A 21,605-nucleotide genomic window follows, 5' to 3' on the forward strand; every position below is an offset into this window, starting at 1 on the left:
ATAAAGTGGAAATTCAGATTAAAAAGTTTGACTATTAACATTTGAGCGGCATGACCAAAATGACTCCATTAGAGAATAATCTGGCTAATAACAGGCTTTCATGTACCAAGTCAGGAATATGACAGTTGTTTTCCATTCGTTTATTACCACAAAACACAGATCAAGTTTGAATTTGATGGCGTCACTTTTTCTGTTCTAGAGTTATGCCCCTTTACAAATGGAAAAATTGCTGAAATTTTTATTCCGTTCTATAACTTTAGTTAAACTCAACCAAATGTTATGAAACTTATGCACAATGCTTATTAGGGCTTTTCCAGAATTAATTGTATGGGGGGGGGGGGGGTCGGAAGGCACTTTTATTTAAATTTGATGGGTGGTGGTTATTCTAAGAAAGATTGCTTGAACATTTAAAGGAAATATCTAATTAAAAATTTATGCATGGTGGGGTCAAATAGAAAGTGTATTCCGACTTATGTCCCTTCATAACATTATATGCAAGCGGGGGCATCAGCTGTGTCCCATGGACACATTCCCCATTTATTTCAAACTATTATGAATTAATTTTAAAAACAATTACACTGAGCTTTGTATGGAACTATGAAAGGTTTAGACCTCTTTTTTTTTTTCATTTAATGACAATTATATAAAAATTCAGAGAAAGTTAACAAATATTTAAACAGATGTGATGTAAACTGAAATTGAGCTATTTTATACTTTCAGTTTGAAGATCTATTTGTATTCATCTATTCAAGTCCAGTCAATTTATTACTATAGGTAAGTGAACATAATAGTCAAATTGGATTGGAACGATTAATAATTTAGTTTATCAAATGATTTACAATGTTCATGTGAATATTAAAATTCTAAAAGGGGAGATAATCAAGAACTAGCTGCATGGTTCATTCTAGTAAGTAGCATTACACCAGTCCAGTGCTTTTTAATTCTTTTTTAACAGGATTAACATTTTTCACTCTGTAACTTCTATACAAAAATAACATGAAGTTATTACATATTTAATTTCATTTAAGAGTAAAAAGCTAATAAAACATTGCAATCATTACAATTGATTGATTGTTGGTTGCTTAACGTCCATCAATCATTATAATATAAACTGTATATAACAATAGAGTTGTTAACTAAGAAATCAGCTGTATGAATGAAAGATGGGAGATAGTGTTCTCAATAAGGTAGTCAATGAGTCATGGATTCATGAAAATTGGTCTGGACTCATCATTTTCAAAACAGATGAATCTAAAGATGCATAAGGATCATAAAATATTGTATCAACTAAGCATGCATATAATCATATCATTTTATAGCAAATGTTTAAAAATGATAAAATTTGATGTCATTTCCTTTCTCTATTTTATCATGAAGACTAAAACAATAATTATGTAGCAATAAGATTTCATCTCTGTGCTTTTTCAGAATCCTAGGAGGTCTATGTCAATCAGACAGAAACCAATCAATGAGAGATGTCAAAGTGGTATTCAAAGAGTCTTTATTACATGTTATTATTTCTACTTTAATGCAAACATTTATATTTCCATATTGAACATCTATTATTGATATTTATTAGACCCTTGTCCAGTCAATGTGACCCTCGTCCAGTCATTATCCTTGTCCAGTCAAGTTTTTATCATAGGTAAGTGTACATTATTTGTAAACTATATATGATATATATCCATCTGGTTAAACATTTATAATGAGAAATCCCTTTATTATCAGATTTAAAAAAAAAGGTTTATACTTGATTTAAAAGCGTCATCCAATGAAATTGCTTAGGGCTTTTCCAGAATTATTTGAATTGGAGTGGCAGGGGTGGGAGGGTGGGGACTTTTATTCAAATTTGATGTGTGGTGGTAATTTTAGATAGAAAGACTTAACAATTTCATTATTAAAGTAATCAAGTAAAATTTTATGCATGATGGTGATAATTAAAAAGTGCATTCGTATGACCTTTCCCCCTGCCAACCAACATGGCTGACATGGCTCAAAATGGAGTTTATGGGTAGAATGCAAGTTTTGTCTATTATCTTGAAAACTGCTATAGGTCGAGAAATTCTGACAGGCAGAAATGTTCAGAATGTTTACATCCACCTACTGTCCACTTGAATCGATCAAAATTGGCCTACAACTACTTATAGGAGTTATTACCCTTGAATGACCAATTGTACCATTTTTTCCTGCAAGGTCTACATGTCTGTCACACTGCATTCACCTGACCAGGACTTCATTTCATGGATCAGTGATCAAGGTTAAAATTTCATGATGAAGTCCATATCTCAGATACCATAAGCAATATATAGGTCAGCTATATTTGGTGTATGGAATGCTTGTTTGGTGAACATGTTTGTCTGTTAGGATTTGCAGACCTTGATCTTATTTTCATGGTTCATTGGTCAGTGTTAAGTGTTTGTGGTTTGGTCAGGTTCTCAGATACTATAAGCAATAGATCAGCTGTATTTTGGTTTATGATATGCTTGTAAGGAAATCATGTTTGTCTTTCCGAATGGTTTATATGACCTTTACCTTATTTTCATGGTTCATTCGTCAATGTTAATATTTCATGGTTATATAAAAATAAGGAGATGTGGTATGATTTTACATATTTTACAAATCTTTAAAAATCATATAAATGCAAAGTTTTTAGTATTTGTTAGTTGGTATTATCATTTGATATAAAAATAAAGAGATGTAGTATGATTGCCAATGAGACAACTATCCACCAAAGTAAAAATAAAGAGATGTAGTATGATTGCCAATGAGACAACTATCCACCAAAGTAAAAATAAGGAGATGTGGTATGATTGCCAATGAGACTATCTTCCAAAGTAAAAATAAAGAGATGTGGTATGATTGCCAGTGAGACAACTATCTGCCAAAGTAAAAATAAGGTGATGTGGTATAATTGCCAAAGAGACATCTATCTGTCAAAGTAAAAATAAAGTGATGTTGTATGATTGCCAGTGAGACAACTATCTGCCAAAGTAAAAATAAGGTGATGTGGTATAATTGCCAATGAGACAACAATCTTCCAAAGTAAAAATAAGGAGATGTAGTATAATTGCTAATGAGACAACTATCCACCAAGTAAAAATAAGGAGATGTGGTATAATTGCCAATGAGACAACTATCCGCCAAGTGAAAATAAGGAGATGTGGTATGATTGCCAATGAGAACTATCTGCCAAAGTAAAAATAAGGAGATGTGGTATAATTGCCAATAAGAACTATCCACCAAAGTAAAAATAAGGATATGTGGTATGATTGCCAATGAGAACTATCCACCAAAGTAAAAATAAGGAGATGTGGTATTATTGCCAATGAGACAAATATTGGCCAAAATTAAAATAAGGAGATGTGGTATGATTGCCAATGAGACAACTATCTGCCAAGTAAAAATAAGGAGATGTGGTATGATTGCCAATGAGAAAACTATCTTCCAAAGTAAAAATAAGGAGATGTGGTATGATTGCCTATGAGAACTATTCGTCAGAGTAAAAATAAGAAGATCTGCTATAGTAAAAATAAGGGGATGTGGTATGATTGCCAATGAGATCTATCCGGCAAAGTAAAAATAAGAAGATCTGCTATAGTAAAAATAAGGAGATGTGGTATGATTGCCAACGAGAACTATTCGCCAGAGTAAAAATAAGGAGATAAGGTATGATTGCCAATGAAAACTATCCGCCAAAGTAAAAATAAGGAGATGTGGTATGATTGCCAATGAGAACTATCCACCAAAGTAAAAATAAGGAGATGTGGTATGATTGCCAATGAGAACTATCTGCCAAAGTAAAAATAAGGAGATGTGGTATGATTGCCAATGAGAACTATCTGCCAAAGTAAAAATAAGGAGATGTGGTATGATTGCCAATGAGAACTATCTGCCAAAGTAAAAATAAGGAGATGTGGTATGATTGCCAATGAGAACTATCTGCAAAAGTAAAAATAAGGAGATGTGATATGATTGCCAATGAGAACTATCTGCCAAAGTAAAAATAAGGAGATGTGGTATGATTGCCAATGAGAACTATCTGCCAAAGTAAAAATAAGGAGATGTGGTATGATTGCCTATGAGAACTATCCACCAAAGTAAAAATAAGAAGATCTGCTGTAGTAAAAATAAGGAGATGTGGTATGATTGCCAATGAGAACTATCTGCCAAAGTAAAAATAAGGAGATGTGGTATGATTGCCAATGAGAACTATCCACCAAAGTAAAAATAAGGAGATGTGGTATGATTACCAATGAGACAAATATTGGCCAAAATTAAAATAAGGAGATGTGGTATGATTGCCAATGAGACAATTATCCGCCAAGTAAAAATAAGGATATGTGGTATAATTGCCAATGAGACAACAATCTTCCAAAGTAAAAATAAGGAGATGTGGTATGATTGCCTATGAGAACTATTCGTCAGAGTAAAAATAAGGAGATGTGGTATGATTGCCAATGAGAACTATCCACCAAAGTAAAAATAAGAAGATCTGCTATAGTAAAAATAAGGAGATGTGGTATGATTGCCAATGAGAACTATTAGCCAGAGTTAAAATAAGGAGATGTGATATGATTGCCAATGAGAACTATCCGCCAAAGTAAAAATAAGAAGATCTCATATATTAAAAATAAGGCGATGTGGTATGATTGCCAATGAGACAACTATCAGCCAAGTAAAAATAAGGAGATGTGGTATAATTTCCAATGAGACAACTATCTTCCAAAGTAAAAAAAGGAGATGTTGTATGATTGTCAATGAGAACTATCCGCCAAAGTAAAAATAAGGAGATGTGGTATGATTGCCAATTAGTATGGTGCCCAATGTCCAAAAAGTCTTCTAGTTAACAAGTTTAAGTTAACGGATAACACACGGCTAATTGTTTTTGCAAATTATAGGAAAATCATTATATTTTATGACTATGATTCTCGTCGTAAGTTTCCATGGTCACGATTTTCCAAATTTCGTGTTTTTACAGGGTACCTCCAGATACTGTTTTGTGCATGGAATTTTTAACATGAATAATAAAATTATTATGCTCTTTGTTGGTAATTAAAATAGTACTTATAATATAGTTTATACAATAAATATACCATATAACAAAAGTGGAAAATATTTAGGGATTATAGATTTATTCTTACGAGGAAGCTCGGAGCATCCTCCGAGGATGCTCAGAGCTTTTTAAGTAGGCTCTTCTCAGCAGTTGATGTGACAATAATTATAATTATCAATTTTAAGATGTCAATCAAATCTGTAGCACTTCTATAATAAAGAAAGTAAATCATTATAGAGGAAGCTCTATTAACACCTGTGTAAACATCTGGTCTATTCAAATAAATATCTGGCCTATTCAAATAAATATTGCTTGAAATTTTACAAATCTATAAAACAGATTATAGAATTATAAACTCTATAAAACAGAGTAAAAATAAGGAGATGTGGTATGATTGCCAATGAAAACTATTCGCCAGAGTAAAAATAAGGAGATGTGGTATGATTGCCAATGAGAACTATTCGCCAGAGTACAAATAAGGAGATGTGGTATGATTGCCAATGAGAACTATTAGCAGAGTAAAAATAAGATGTGGTATGATTGCCAATGAGACAGCTATCCGCCAAGTAAAAATAAGGAGATGTGGTATAAAACGAAGTTTGGGAAGACTTATTGTTTTTGCTCAGTTCTTATTATGTCACCCGAACGACAATGTCGGGTGACATATTGCTTTTCCTCTGTTTCTTTTTCCCTATTATTATTATTTTTCTTCCACCTAATTTTGTCCAGCAGTTTTCTCGGAGGCAATGGAACCAATCTTCATGATTGTTGAGCATAATGAGGACCACCATCAGTGGAGTTGCAGTGAAACTTTGGAACTTTAAAATGGCCGCCGTTTCCATGGAAACAGCAAAAATGTGAAAAATATTTTTTTTGTTTTTGATGACTAATTTGAGAATGCCTAACCTAAAAATCATCAAATTTTTATACAACATAGGTATCCACTATATACAGGTTTTGGATGATTTTAAGAATCATCGGAACTACTGTATTGCCATGGAACTGGGGAAAGGTTTGTCATTATAAACCTTATGGGAAAAACCTTAAAGTAGCATTTTCTCTCTTAAATTGGTAGGTCAAATCCATTGAATCTTTAATGGTATGTTCCCTCCCATGAACCAATGTGGCATACAATTTTGGGAATGGTCTTTGTTACCATGGAAACCAGCAAAAATGTCAAAAATTTCAAAATGCACCAAACTTAGTATAACTTTATATTAATGCTAACTGGCATGTATAGATAAGACTTTTGACTTTGGAATTTCCAAAATGGTCACTGTTGCCATGGAAACAGCAAAAATGTGAAAATTTCAAAATGCTCCAAATGTTCTGAAAATTTAAAGAAAGATGTATTGCCATGCATATATGTGCATTCACTGTTTAAAATTTTTGAAATGGCTGCCACTTAGTGGCAATGGGGGGAAGGGTGACATCTGCTATTGCTTGCAATGGCAAATCTAGTTATTATGTCACCCGATCGTCAATGTTGGGTGACATATTGCTTTTCCTCTGTTTCTTTTTCCCTATTATTATTATGTCACCCGATCAACAATGTCGGGTGACATATTGCTTTTCCTCTGTTTCTTTGTTATTATTATTATTTTTCCAATGATTTTTGTCCGGCAGTTTTTTTTTGAGCCAATGGAACCAATCTTAATGATTGTGTACTATAATGAGGAATACAAAATTTCGAGTTGCAGTAGGTCTTAAGAACATAAAAAATGGCTGCCGTTACCATGGAAACGGAACAAATGTGAAAAAATCCAGTTTTTGGTTTTGGTGAACTATTTGGATATGCTTAAATTTTGAATCATTATATTTTAACACAATGTAGGTGCCCACTATATACTGGTGTTGGATGATTTTGGCAATCATTGGAACTACTATGTTGCCATGGAAACTACACCAAAAATTTCAAAAATATCAAATTGCTCCAAACTTAATGAAACTTCACTGTAACGATGAGCAACATTGGAAGATGTGGCATTTGGAGTTAGAATTTCCAAAATGGCTGCTGTTACCATGGAAACAATGCAAAAAGGTCAAAATGCTCCAAAAACTTCAGGGTTTGGTGAATAATTTTGGTATGCTTTAACTTAAAATCATCAAATTTTTATACAATATAGTTGTCCATTATATACAGGTTTTGAATGATTTTGACAATCATTGGAACTACTATGTTACCATGGATACAGGAGCAAAAGTTTCAGAATGCTTCAAACTTAATGAAACTTCACAATAATGTTGACTGTCATGTGTTGAAGCGGCAATTGGCGTTGGAATTTCCAAAATGGCTGCCGTTACCATGGAAACAAGGCAAAAAAAGAAAAATTATGCGTTAAATTTGTAAATCCGCTAAATGTTCTAAAAAATTACAGAAAGATGTATAGCCATCAGTATATGTGCATTCACTGTTTAAAATTTTAAAACTGGCTGCAATCTAGTGGCAATGGGGGAAGGGTGACATCCGCTATTGCTTGCAATGGCAAATCTAGTTATTATTATTATACGACCGCAAAAAAATTTTGTGGTCGTATATTGGTATGACGTTGGCGTCGTCGTCGTCGTCGTCCGGCGTCGTCGTCCGAAGACACATTGGTTTTCGCACTCTAACTTTAGTCTAAGTGAATGGATCTTTTTGAAATTTGACCATAAGGTTCAATACCACAAAAGGAAGGTTGGGATTGATTTTGGGGGTTATGGTACCAACAGTTAAAGAATTAGGGGCCAAAAAGGGGCCAAAAATAAGCATTTTCTAGTTTCTAGACAATAACTGTGGAACGGTGTATGGATCTCTCTGAAATTATACTACAAGTTTCCATACCACAAAGGGATGGTTAGGATTTGCTTTGGGGGGTTATGGCTCAAACCGTTTAGGAATTAGGGGGGAAAAACAAGGTTGTCCTGGTTAATGGACAAATACTTTAGTACAAAACATAATTTGAAGCAGTGTAAGGGAGATAAATCAAATATATCATTGAAATTATCTCCCTTACACTGCTTTTAAATTATGTATAAAGTAATGGTTAATGAACAATAAAGATAATTTAAAACAGTGTAAGGGAGGTAATCCAAATACAATGTTTTGGTTACTTCCCTTACACTGCTTTTAAATTATGTTTAAAGAAATGCATATTTATAAAGGAAGACCAGTAAAAATATCTGCAAATGTTGCATCTGTTTTTTTTACAAAAAAATCCATATGAAGGTCCAAAGGGTCCAAAATTAAACTTTGTTTGATTTTAGCAAAAATTGAATATATGAGGTTCTTTGATATGCTGAATCTAAACATGTATTTAGATTTTTGATTTTTGGCCCAGTTTTCAAGTTGGTCCAAATTGGGGTCCAAAATTAAACTTTGTTTGATTTCAACAAAAATTGAATATATGGGGTTCTTTGATATGCTGAATCTAACCATGTATTTAGATTTTTTATTTGTGGACCCCGTTATCAAATTGGTTCATATTGAGGTCAAAAGGGTCCAAAATTAAACTTTGTTTGATTTCATCTGAAATTGAATTATTGGGGTTCTTTGATATTCCAAATCTAACCGTGTATTTAGATTTTTAATTTTGGGTCCTGTTTTTTAAATTGGTCTACATTAAGGTCCAAAGGGTCTAAAATTTAACTTAGTTTGATATTAGCAAAAATTGAATTCTTGGGGTTCTTTGATATGCTGAATCTAAACATGTGTTTAGATTTTTTATTATGGGCCCAGTTTTTAAGTTGGTCCAAGATAGGGTCCAGTATTTAAACTTTCTTTGATTTCAACAAAAATTTAATATATGGGGTTCTTTGATATGCTGAATCTTAACATGTATTTAGATTTTTGATTATGGGGCCCAGTTTTCAAGTTGGTCCAAATTGGGGTCCAAAATTAAACTTTGTTTGATTTCAACAAAAATTGAATATATGAGGTTCATTGATATGCTGAATCTAACCATGTATTTAGATTTTTTATTTGTAGGCCCCGCTATCAAATTGGTTCATATTGAGGTTAAAAGGGTCCAAAATTAAACTTTGTTTGATTTCATCAGAAATTGAATTATTGGGGTTCTTTACTATGCCAAATCTAACCGTGTATTTAGATTTTTAATTTGGGTCCCGTTTTTTAAATTGGTCTTCATTGAGGTCCAAAGGGTCCAAAATTAAACTTAGTTTGATTTTAACAAAAATTGAATTCTTGGGGTTCTTTGATATGCTGAATCTAAACATGTGTTTAGATTTTTTATTATGGGCCCAGTTTTCAAGTTGTGAATATATGGGGTTCTTTGATATGCTGAATCTAACCATGTATTTTGATTTTGGACATTGGACCATAATAGGTAAATTAAAAAAAATTCAAGTTCTTAGACCACATTCTTTCTGTGTCAGAAACCTATGCTGTGTCAAATATTTAATAACAATCCAAATTCAGAGCTGTATCAAGCTTGAATGTTGTGTCCATACTTGCCCAAACTGTTCAGGATTCGACCTCTGCGGTCGTATCAAGCTGTGCCCCAGCGAAGCATTTTATTATTATTATTATTTTTCTACCACCTAATTTTGTCCGCCCATTTTTCTCAGAGCCAAAGGAACCAATCTAAATGATGGTTCACTATAACAAGGAACCCTGACTTCCGAGTTGCAGTGCAACTTTGGAACTAAAAAATGGCTGCCATCACCATGGAAACTGACAAAAAGTGAAAAAGTAAATTTTTTGAGTTTGGTTAATAATTTGAGAATGCTTAAACTTAAAATCATTAAATTTTAATACAATGTAGTTGTCCACTATATACAGGTTTTGGCTGATTTTGACAATCATTGGAACTACTATGTTGCCATGGAAACTACACCAAAAATTTCAAAAATATCAAAATGCTCCAAATTTTATGAAACTTCACAGTAACGATGAGCAACATTTGTAGATGTTGAATTTGGCATTGGAATTTCCAAAATGGCTGCCGTTACTATGGAAACAATGCAAAAAAGGTCAGAATGCTTCAAAAACCTTAAAGTAGCATTTACTTTCTTAAAATGGTAGGTCAAATCCATTGAAACTTTGATGGTATGTTCCCTCCCATGTACCAATGTGGCATCTGTCATTAAATTTTGGGAATGGTCTCTGTTACCATAGGAACCAGCAAAAATGTCAAAAATTTCAAAAATTTTAAAATGCTCCAAACTTTATGAAACTTATTATAATTGTTACCTGGCAAGGTAAGATGAGACTTTTGACTTTGGAGTTACCAAAATGGTCACATATATGCATGGCAATACATCTTCTGTAAATTTTCAGAATATTTGGAGCATTTTGAAATTTTCACATTTTTGTTGTTTCCATGACAATGTTGACCATTTTGGTAATTCCAAAGTCAAAAGTCTCATCTTACCTTGCCAGGTAACAATTATAATAAGTTTCATAAAGTTTGGAGCATTTTAAAATTTTTGAAATTTTTGACATTTTTATACGACCGCAAAAAAATTTTTGTGGTCGTATATTGGTATGACGTTGGCGTCGTCGTCGTCGTCCGAAGACACATAGGTTTTCGCACTCTAACTTTAGTTTAAGTGAATGGATCTCTATGAAATTTTACCACAAGGTTCAATACCACAAAAGGAAGGTTGGGATTGATTTTGGGGGTTATGGTACCAACAGTAAAGGAATTAGGGGCCAAAAAGGGGCCAAAAATAAGCATTTTTGTAACTTCCAGACATAACTTGTGTGTTAGTGTATGGATATCTCCGACATTGTACCACAAGGTTCCATATCACAAATGGAATGCTGGGATTGATTTTGGGGGTAATTGTCTCAAAATTTTAGGAATTATGGGCCAAAAAAGGGGCAAAAAACAAGCATTTTTCTAGTTTCATGACAATAACTTGTGTGTAAGTGTATGGATGTTTCTGAAATTGTACTACAAGGTTCCATATCACAAAGGGAAAGCTGGAATTGAGTTTGGGGGTAATTGCCAAAACGTTCAGGAATTGGGGGCCAAAAAAGGGGCTAAAAATAAGCATTTTTCTAGTTTCCAGACAATAACTTGTGTTCAAGTGTATGGATCTCTCTGAAATTGTACTGCAAGGTACCATACCACAAAGGGAAGGCTGGGATTGATGATGGGGGTAATTGCCTCAACATTTTAGGAATTAGGGGCCAAAAAGGGGCAAAAAAACAAACATTTTTCTAGTTTCAGGACAATAACTTGTGTGTAAGTGTATGGATGTTTCTAAAATTGTACTACAAGGTTCCATATCACAAAGGGAAAGCTGGAATTGAGTTTGGGGGTAATTGCCGAAACGTTCAGGAATTGGGGGCCAAAAAAGGGGCCAAAAATAAGCATTTTTCTAGTTTCCAGACAATAACTTGTGTTCAAGTGTATGGATCTCTCTGAAATTGTACTGCAAGGTACCATACCACAAAGGGAAGGCTGGGATTGATGATGGGGGTAATTGCCTCAATATTTTAGGAATTAGGGGCCAAAAAGGGGCCAATAAACACATTTTTCTAGTTTCCAGACAATAACTTGTGTTCAAGTGTATGGATCTCTCTGAAATTGTACTGCAAGGTACCATACCACAAAGGGAAGGCTGGGATTGAGTTTTGGGGTGATGAATCATAAGGGGGTTCAAAAAATTTGGGGCGGGGAATTTTTTTTATTTCCTTTTTTTTCTTTTTTTCCTTTTTTTTTCTTTTAAAATTTTCCATTTTAAGTTGGTTATTTCTGATTTATATTTTAAAGCAAATGATAATGATATGGTAGGAGATACACACCAAACAGGATGTGTAAATTATTATATAATAAGTATTGTGCAATAGCAAGAAATTTTCAATTGCACAGTATTGCACAATAGCAAGAAATCTTCAATTGCACAGTATTGCTCAATAGCAAGAAATCTTCAATTGCACAGTATTGCGCAATAGCAAGAAATATCCAATAGCACAATATTGCGCAATAGCAAGAAATTGTCAATTGTACAGTATTGGGCAATAGCAAGAAATATTTAATTGCACAGTATTGTGCAAAAGAAGATACTTCGTATAAATTGCTTATTTCTTGACCAATTTCAATGGGGTTTTATTCTTGAATTCTTGGGGTTCTTTAATATGCTGAATCTAACCGTGTATTTAGTTTTTGGATTTTGGGCCCCGTTTTTAAATTGGTCCACATTGAGGTCCAAAGGGTCCAAAATTAAACTTTGTTTGATTTCATCAAAAATTGAATTATTGGGGTTCTTTGATATGCCGAATCTAACCGTGTATTTAGATTCTTAATTTTTGGTTCCGTTTTCAAATTGGTCTACATTAAGGTCCAAAGGGTCCAAAATTAAACTTAGTTTGATTTTAACAAAAAATGAATTCTTAGGGTTCTTTTATATGCTGAATCTAAACATGTATTTAGATTTTTGATTATGGGCCCAGTTTTCAAGTTGGTCCAAATCGGGGTCCAAAATTAAACTTTGTTTGATTTCAACAAAAAATTGAATATATAGGGGTTCTTTGATATGCTGAATCTAACCATGTATTTAGATTTTTGATTTTTGGGCCCTGTTATCAACTTTGTCCACATTGAGGTCAAAAGGGTCCAAAATTAAACTTTGTTTGATTTCATCAAAAACTGAATTCTTGGGGTTCTTTGATATGCTGAATCTAACCATGTATTTAGATTTTGGATATTGGACCATAATAGGTGAATGTCCAATTTAAAATTTTTAAGTTCTTAGACCACATTCATTCTGTGTCAGAAACCTATGCTGTGTCAAATATTTAATCACAATCCAAATGCAAAGCTGTATCAAGCTTGAATGTTGTGTCCATACTTGCCCCAACTGTTCAGGGTTCGACCTCTGCGGTCGTATCAAGCTGCGCCCTGCGGAGCATTTTATTGCTGGTTCCTATGGTAACAGAGACCATTCCCAAAATTTAATGACAGATGTATGTGCATATGATCAAATACAAATCTGTACTGCAAAACATCTTCTAGAATATGCTAGAAGAGAAAAAAATATATAATTTAACGTGCTTCTATTCTATACAAAAATCGTGCTTTCATACCACATCTTCCTTTATCTATTTGAAGAGAAAATCGCCACCGAGAGAGAGAGAAACACTAAGAGTACATATTAGTGACATTTCTGTACTTGCATTAAAGTACACATCCGTGAATCACACACCTGCTAAAATATACACATTAGCTGAAATCAATCGATGAAAGTGTAATTTAATTGTACAAGATAAGACACATGTATCGTGTGATACGCGAGCTATTAAAGAACAAAAATGAACAGTTAGTATGCCGCTCCGTCAATATATACACATGTTGTCAGTCCAAGGTCCCCTCTAAAAAGAATATAAATGAATACTTGCGCATCACGTGACTCCATGTTCTTCCTCGGCGTGAGTCTTTTTTTTATTCTAAAGAATTCCCAAACTATGAATAGAACTCAAACTTATTCTACGTGAAGAGAAAAAGAGGGGGGGGGGGGGGAATCAAAGACATGCCAATTCCAGCATGTATAATAGATGTGCCATTTGACTTTGGTCACTCAAAGTAGTTGCTGCTACTGTGACAATGTCCAATAGAGGGTGACATCATAGCAAATCTAGTTTAATATTCTTATTCTTCTTTTTCTAAACCCTTAAACTGTCCTACCATTTTCTTGGAAGCTATAGAGGATGGAAACATTATATTTTTTCTGGGTATGGGTCTGTATCATGGGGGTTGCAGAACCCAATGTTCATGATACCAGGGTGTCATCTTGGCATAATAAGGGGGGCTCACAGATGTGGAATAATAATAATAATAAAGAAAGGGAGGAAAAGCAATATGTCACCCGACATTGTCGATCGGGTGACATAACTAGATTTGCAATTGCTAGCAATAACGGATGGCACCCTTCCCCAATTGCCAGGGTAACGGCAGCCATTGTGAAAATTCTAAACTCAAAGAGTGCATCTACACATGTCAATTAACATTTTTGTAAAGTTGATAAAATTTGAAGCATTTTGAAAATTTTGACATTTTTGCTGTTTCCATGGTAACGGCAGCCATTTTGAAAATTCCAAAGTCAAACTGCAAATCAGCACATGCCAGTTAACATTCCTGTGGAGTTTCTCCCAGTTTGGAACACTTTGATTTTTTTCGCATTTTTGCTGTTTCCTTGGAAACGGCGGCCATTTTTTACCATTCCATAGCAAGGTGCACAACTTTACATGGGGGTCATCATTATAGTAGAGTTCCATCAACATTGGTCCATTGGATTCCGAGAACTCGCGCGGACAAAATGTGTGGAAGAAAAATAATAAAAACTAGATTTGCCATTGAAAGCAATAGCTTATGGCACCCTTCCCCCATTGCCAGGTGAGCGGCAGCCATTTTGAAAATTCCAAAGTCAAAGACCGCATCTACAGATGTCTATTAACATTGTAAAGTTTCTTCAATTTTGGAGCATTTTGAATTTTTTTTAATTTTTGCTATTTCCATGGTAACGGGTACCATTTCAAAAATTCCAAAGACAGGTGCCACTTTGGAACATGCCATGTTACATATCCATTAAGTTGTAGAAGGTTTGATCTAATATTCTTGCAGGAAATGCAGCTTCAATGTGTTTTTCCATAGGGCTAATGTTAAACTTTTTGTAATTTTGGAATTTCCTAATATTTTCACAACATCAAGGCATACCAAGGAACATTACCATAAAGTTTCATCCAGCTAGGTCTTATAATGAAAGATTTAGAATTTGCATTTTTTTTTCACATTTTATCAGTTTCCATGGCAACAGCAGCCATCTTGATGATGCCATACCCCGATTGCACAATTTCATATAGTGGTCTACATTATGGTAAAGTTCCATCAATATTGTTCAAGCCACTTCTGAGAAATAGCATGGACAAAAAAGTGTGAAATGGTACCCGTTACCATGGAAATAGCAAAAATTAAAAAAAATTCAAAATGCTCCAAAATTGAAGAAACTTTACAATGTTAATAGACATCTGTAGATGCGGTCTTTGACTTTGGAATTTTCAAAATGGCTGCCGCTCACCTGGCAATGGGGGAAGGGTGCCATCCGCTATTGCTTGCAATGGCAAATCTAGTTTTTATTATTTTTCTTCCACACATTTTGTCCGCGCGAGTTCTCGGAATCCAATGGACCAATGTTGATGGAACTCTACTATAATGAGGACCCCCATGTAAAGTTGTGCACCTTGCTATGGAATGGTAAAAAATGGCCGCCGTTTCCAAGGAAACAGCAAAAATGCGAAAAAAATCAAAGTGTTCCAAACTGGGAGAAACTCCACAGGAATGTTAACTGGCATGTGCTGATTTGCAGTTTGACTTTGGAATTTTCAAAAAAGCTGCCGTTACCATGGAAACAGCAAAAATGTCAAAATTTTCAAAATGCTTCAAATTTTATCAAACTTTACAAAATTGTTTATTGACATGTGTAGATGCACTCTTTGAGTTTAGAATTTTCACAATGGCTGCCGTTACTCTGGCAATGGGGGAAGGGTGCCATCCGTTATTGCTAGCAATTGCAAATCTAGTTATGTCACCCGATCGACAATGTCGGGTGACATATTGCTTTTCCTCCGTTTCTTTATTATTATTATTATTATTATTCCACCTTTTTTGTCCTAGAGTTTTCTCGTAGATTTGTGGACCAATCATAATGAATGGGTACCATAATGGGGACCACCAACTCTAGTTATGCAGGACACCTTTGGATTTTTTTAAATGGCCACCGTTTCCATGGAAACCGCAACAATGTGAAAAAATTTCAAAAAGCCAATTCTTTTATTATTAGACCAAACCCAATGAAACTTTATGGAAATGTTGCCTGGTATGTGTGGAAGCACCGACTATATTTAGAAATTCCAAAATGGCTGCCATTGCCATGGAAACTGGGCAAAAGTTTAACATTGACCCTATGGGAAAACATATTAAAGGAGCATTTTCTTAAAGAATATAAGATTAAACCAAATGAATATGCAATTATATGTAACATGTCATCAGTCAGTGTGGCATATTCTTTGGAATTTTGGAATTAATCAATGTTACCATGGAAACAGCAAAAATTTCAAAAATGCTCCAAATTTAATGAAACTTAATATAAATGTTAACTGGCAAGTATAGATGAGACCTTCTACTTTGGAATTTCAAAAATGGCCGCCGTTGCCATGGAAACATCAAAAATGTGGAAAATTTCAAAAAGCTCTTAATGTTCTGATAATTTGCAGAAAGGTGTATAGCAATGCATATATGTGCATCCACTGTTTAAAATTTTCGAAACGGCTGCCGCTTAGTGGCAATGGGGAAAGGGTGACATCCGCTATTGCTTGCAATAGCAATTCTAGTTATGTCACCCGATCGACAATGTCGGGTGACATATTGCTTTTCCTCTGTTTCTTTTTCCCTATTATTATTATTTTTCTTCCACCTAATTTTGTCCAGCAGTTTTCTCGGAGGCAATGGAACCAATCTTCATGATTGTTGAGCATAATGAGGACCACCATCAGTGGAGTTGCAGTGAAACTTTGGAACTTTAAAATGGCCGCCGTTTCCATGGAAACAGCAAAAATGTGAAAAATATTTTTTTTGTTTTGATGACTAATTTGAGAATGCCTGAACTAAAAATCATCAAATTTTTATACAACATAGGTATCCACTATATAAAGGTTTTGGATGATTTTAAGAATCATCGGAACTACTGTATTGCCATGGAACTGGGGAAAGGTTTTCCATTATAACTCTATGGGAAAAACCTTAAAGTAGCATTTTCTCTCTTAAAATGGTAGGTCAAATCCATTGAAACTTTGATGGTATGTTCCCTCCCATGTACCAATGTGGCATCTGTCATTACAATTTTGGGAATGGTCTCTGTTACCATGGAAACCAGCAAAAATGTCAAAAAATTTCAAAATGCACCAAACTTAATATAACTTTATATTAATACTAACTGGCATGTATAGATAAGACTTTTGACTTTGGAATTTCCAAAATGGTCGCCGTTGCCATGGAAACAGCAAAAATGTGAAAATTTCAAAATGCTCCAAATGTTCTGAAAATTTACAGAAAGATGTATTGCCATGCATATATGTGCATTCACTGTTTAAATTTTTTTAAATGGCTTCCACTTAGTGGCAATGGGGGGAAGGGTGACATCCACCATTGCTTGCAATGGCAAATCTAGTTATTATTATTTTTCTTCCACCTAATTTTGTCCGCCCGTTTTCTCAGAGCTAAAGGAACCAATCTAAATGATGGTTCACTATAACAAGGAACCCTGACTTCCAAGTTGCAGTGCAACTTTGGAACTAAAAAATGGCTGCCATCACCATGGAAACTGAAAAAGGTGAAAAAATAAAATTTTTGAGTTTGGTTAATAATTTGAGAATGCTTAAACTTAAAATCATTAAATTTTAATACAATGTAGTTGTCCACTATATACAGGTTTTGGCTGATTTTGACAATCATTGGAACTACTATGTTGCCATGGAAACTACACCAAAAATTTCAAAAATATCAAAATGCTCCAAATTTTATGAAACTTCACAGTAACGATGAGCAACATTTGTAGATGTTGAATTTGGCATTGGAATTTCCAAAATGGCTGCCGTTACCATGGAAACAATGCAAAAAAGGTCAAAATGCTTCAAAAACCTTAAAGTAGCATTTACTTTCTTAAAATGGTAGGTCAAATCCATTGAAACTTTTATGGTATGTTCCCTCCCATGTACCAATGTGGCATCTGTCATTAAATTTTGGGAATGGTCTCTGTTACCATAGGAACCAGCAAAAATGTCAAAAATTTCAAAAATTTTAAAATGCTCCAAACTTTATGAAACTTATTATGATTGTTACCTGGCAAGGTAAGATGAGACTTTTGACTTCGGAATTTCCAAAATGGCCACTGTTGCCATGGAAACTGCAAAACAGTAAAAAAAAATCAAAATGCTTCAAATCTAATGAAACTTAATGTGATTGTTAACTGGCAAGTCTAGATGAGACTTTTGACTTTGGAATTTCCAAAGTGGCCACCGTTGCCATGGAAACTGCAAAACAGTCAAAAATTTTAAAATGATCAAAAAAGCTCTAAATGTCTTAAAAATTTACAGAAAGATGTATAGCCATGCATATATGTGCATTCCCTGTTTAAAATTTTCAAAATTGCTGCCGCTTAGTGGCAATGGGGGAAGGGAGACATCCGCTATTGCTTGCAATGGCAAATCTAGTTATTATTATTATTCTTCTTCTTCCTCTTCCTCTTCCTCGTCCGCCGCTTTTAAATTTGAACTTGTCCGCACCGGTTCTCAAAAACCGCTTGTCAGATTAACTTAGGGTTTCACAATATGTTAGACTAACATGTCTAGTGGTGCAATCATTGTTTGGTTTGTGCAATGGGGTTTATAAAGGGGTACTTTGAGGGGCAAAAAGAAACGAGGGTTTTACTATAGAACCCTATGGGATTTTATTTTTTTAAATTTTCAAATGATTATAAATTGAAAACCGTTTGTGATAGACACAATCTTTTTAATTGAAAATGTTCTAAATGATAAAGCACATTAAATGATATACAGAGTTAGTCCCCAGGGGTCACCCCCACCCCCTGCCATTTAAGAAAGTTCTAATATCTTGTAAATGGTCCTGATCCCCACCCCTAAACCATATATATTCTGGTTTGTCATGTTAAAGCACATCAAATGAAATACAGAGTTAGTCCCCAGGGGTCACCCCCACCCCCTGCCATTTAAGAAAGTTCTAATATCTTGTAAATGGTCAAGATCCCCACCCCTAAACCATATATATTCTGGTTTGTCATGCTAAGATGGTTTGAATGATATACAGGGTTAGTCCCCAGGGGTCATCCCGACCCCCTGCCATTTGAGAAAGTTCTAATATCCTGTAAATGGTCGAGATCCCCACCCCTAAACCATATATTTTCTGGTTTGTCATGTTAAAGCACATCAAATGAAATACAGGGTTATTCCCCAGGGGTCACCCCACCCCCTGCCATTTAAGAAAGTTCTAATATCTTGTAAATGGTCAAGATCCCCACCCCTAAACCATATATATTCTGGTTTGTCATGCTAAGATGGTTTGAATGATATACAGGGTTAGTCTCCAGTGGTCATCCCGACCCCCTGCCATTTGAGATAGTTCTAATATCTTGTAAATGGTCCTGATCCCCACCCCTAAACCATATATATTCTGGTTTGTCATGATAAAGCACATCAAATGAAATACTGGGTTAGTCCCCAGGGGTCACCCCCACCCCCTGCCATTTAAGAAAGTTCTAATATCTTGTAAGTGGTCAAGATCCCCACCCCTAAACCATATATATTCTGGTTTGTCATGTGAAGATGGTTTGAATGATATACAGGGTTAGTCCCCAGGGGTCATCCTAACCCCCTGCCATTTGGGAAAGTTCTAATATCTTGTAAATGGTCGAGATCCCCACCCCTAAACCATACATATTCCTGTTCGTCATGTCTCGAACATTTGAATGACGTATAGGGTTAGGCCCCAGGGGTTCCCCCCACCCCCAATGTTCTAGTACCTTGTAAATGGTCGAGATCCCAACCCCTAAACCATATATATTCTGGTTTGTCATGCCAAGATGATTTGAATGATATACAGAGTAGTCCCCAGGCATCATTAATGCATATAACTTTACTGGACCAAACCAATTTTCACTGGACTTTGCCCAATGTCAGGCGACCCTGGGAATTACGAATTATGGGAGCTTCGTTTGGGAGACTTCGTAACAGCATCCTGTTACAATCATTTCTTGTTTCCAATGAGACAACTATCTTCCAAAGTAAAAATAAGGAGATGTGGAATGATTGCCAATCAGTAGGGTGCCCAATGTCCAAAAAGTCTTCTAGCATGTCTAGTTAACGAGTTTAAGTTAACAGATAACACACGGCTAATTGTTTTTGCAAATCATAGGAAAATCATTATATTTTACGACCATGATTCTCGTCGTAAGTTCCCATGGTCACGATTTTCCAAATTTCATGTTTTTACAGGGTACCTCCAGATACTGTTTTATACATGGAATCTTTAACATGAATAATAAAATTATTACGCTCTTTGTTGGTAATTAAAATAGTACTTATAATATAGTTTATACAATAAATATACCATATAACAAAAGCGGAAAATATTTAGGGATCATAGATTTATTCTTACGAGGAAGCTCGGAGCATCCTCCGAGGATGCCCAGAACTTTTAAAGTAGGCTCTTCTCAGCAGTTTATGTGACAATAATTATAATTATCCATTAAGATGTCAATCAAATCTGTAGCACTTCTATAATAAAGAAAGTATTATAGAGGAAGCTCAATTAACACCTGCAGTGTAAACATCTGGTCTAATCAAATAAATCTTGCATGAAATTTTACAAAACTATAAAACAGATTAGAAATTCTTCCATAGTACTGTACAATGCTTAGAAAGAAAATGTTTTTAAAATAACTTGAATAACTTGAATTCCTTGAATAACTTTTTTTATTTTGTTTTTATGATAGTTAAACGGATTGAGTGGACCAAAAACTTTATAACAAAAATTTATACTTTGTACTGGAATCCCTTTTGTCTATACAATACAACTTCTTTTCTCAAAATATTTTATATATGATATCCACAGGAAAGTATTGAGAAAATGTTTTATTTCCAAAATTATACACAGATTTAATGGAATTAATAAGAAATTATGAGCTTTATAATAAGGCTCTTTTTCTTTTTCATAACTACAAAATAACTTAGAAAAGTGCATTAAAATAATTCAACTGCCCAGACCAATCATGTCCTCCATTTATACCATACTATTAAATGTACAAAGTATTGGAGCATCTTTTTCTAAGTCCATAGTTCTAAGCTCTTAATTTTATTTTAGATTCTAGTTCTTCAATACACATTGATTTGTAAAAAATGTCAACTTATTTTTTCAAATATCTTTTTAAAGCTTAATCAAAATGCAGAAAGTCATAATTACATTTGATACCACAGGGATAGTGATAATGCAGTGAAATATTCGTAACAATTTCATTTATGCTGTGATTCCTGGTTTTAAGGTTCATCATAACAAATGGACAAAAATGGCTGTGTTTAGACCTCAAAAACTACTCTTGAGTACAGACTAACTAGTGCAGTTGGAAAAGTTTTAAAGCCTAGCATCCGCTAGATATATAAAAGTTAAATACATTTTGTGTTTCAGAACATATGCAACTATTCCAGTCATAGTTACGTTCGATAACTCTGCATGTTACTGGTTTAATAATAATTATGTCAAATTTACTGGTTACCCGTGTGATGATTAGAAAATTGAAAAATATAGATATTTCACCTCGGATACCATTCATTCGAGTTTTTCTTTAACTGATATAAAATAATAGCATAAAATAATTTCATTAAGAATCGAACAATACTAATCTACATGTACACAGGTCTTGTCAAATTACATCGTGATTAGGTGCCATGTTTTGTTTTCTTTGATCACGTTGATGACTTAATTAATATCTCCTTAATCTCGCTATGTCCTTGGTATTGTTAAAGTGACAATAACATGTC

The 21,605-nt window shown here is 34.3% G+C and overlaps 1 long non-coding RNA gene across 2 annotated transcripts in view; it reads left to right on the top strand.

Annotated features, from left to right (window-relative positions):
- LOC127731855 (uncharacterized) overlaps nt 1-21,605 on the top strand; it is a 100,641-nt gene that overhangs the window by 11,183 nt on the left and 67,853 nt on the right. For both annotated transcript variants that reach the window (XR_007995847.1, XR_007995848.1), the window contains exons 2-3: nt 721-774; nt 1,580-1,645. This is a non-coding gene — a long non-coding RNA (uncharacterized LOC127731855). The remainder of the gene's footprint in view (nt 1-720; nt 775-1,579; nt 1,646-21,605) is intronic.

The sequence above is a fragment of the Mytilus californianus genome, unplaced genomic scaffold, assembly GCF_021869535.1.
Source record: "Mytilus californianus isolate M0D057914Y unplaced genomic scaffold, xbMytCali1.0.p SCAF_21, whole genome shotgun sequence".
Lineage (NCBI taxonomy): Eukaryota > Metazoa > Mollusca > Bivalvia > Mytilida > Mytilidae > Mytilus > Mytilus californianus.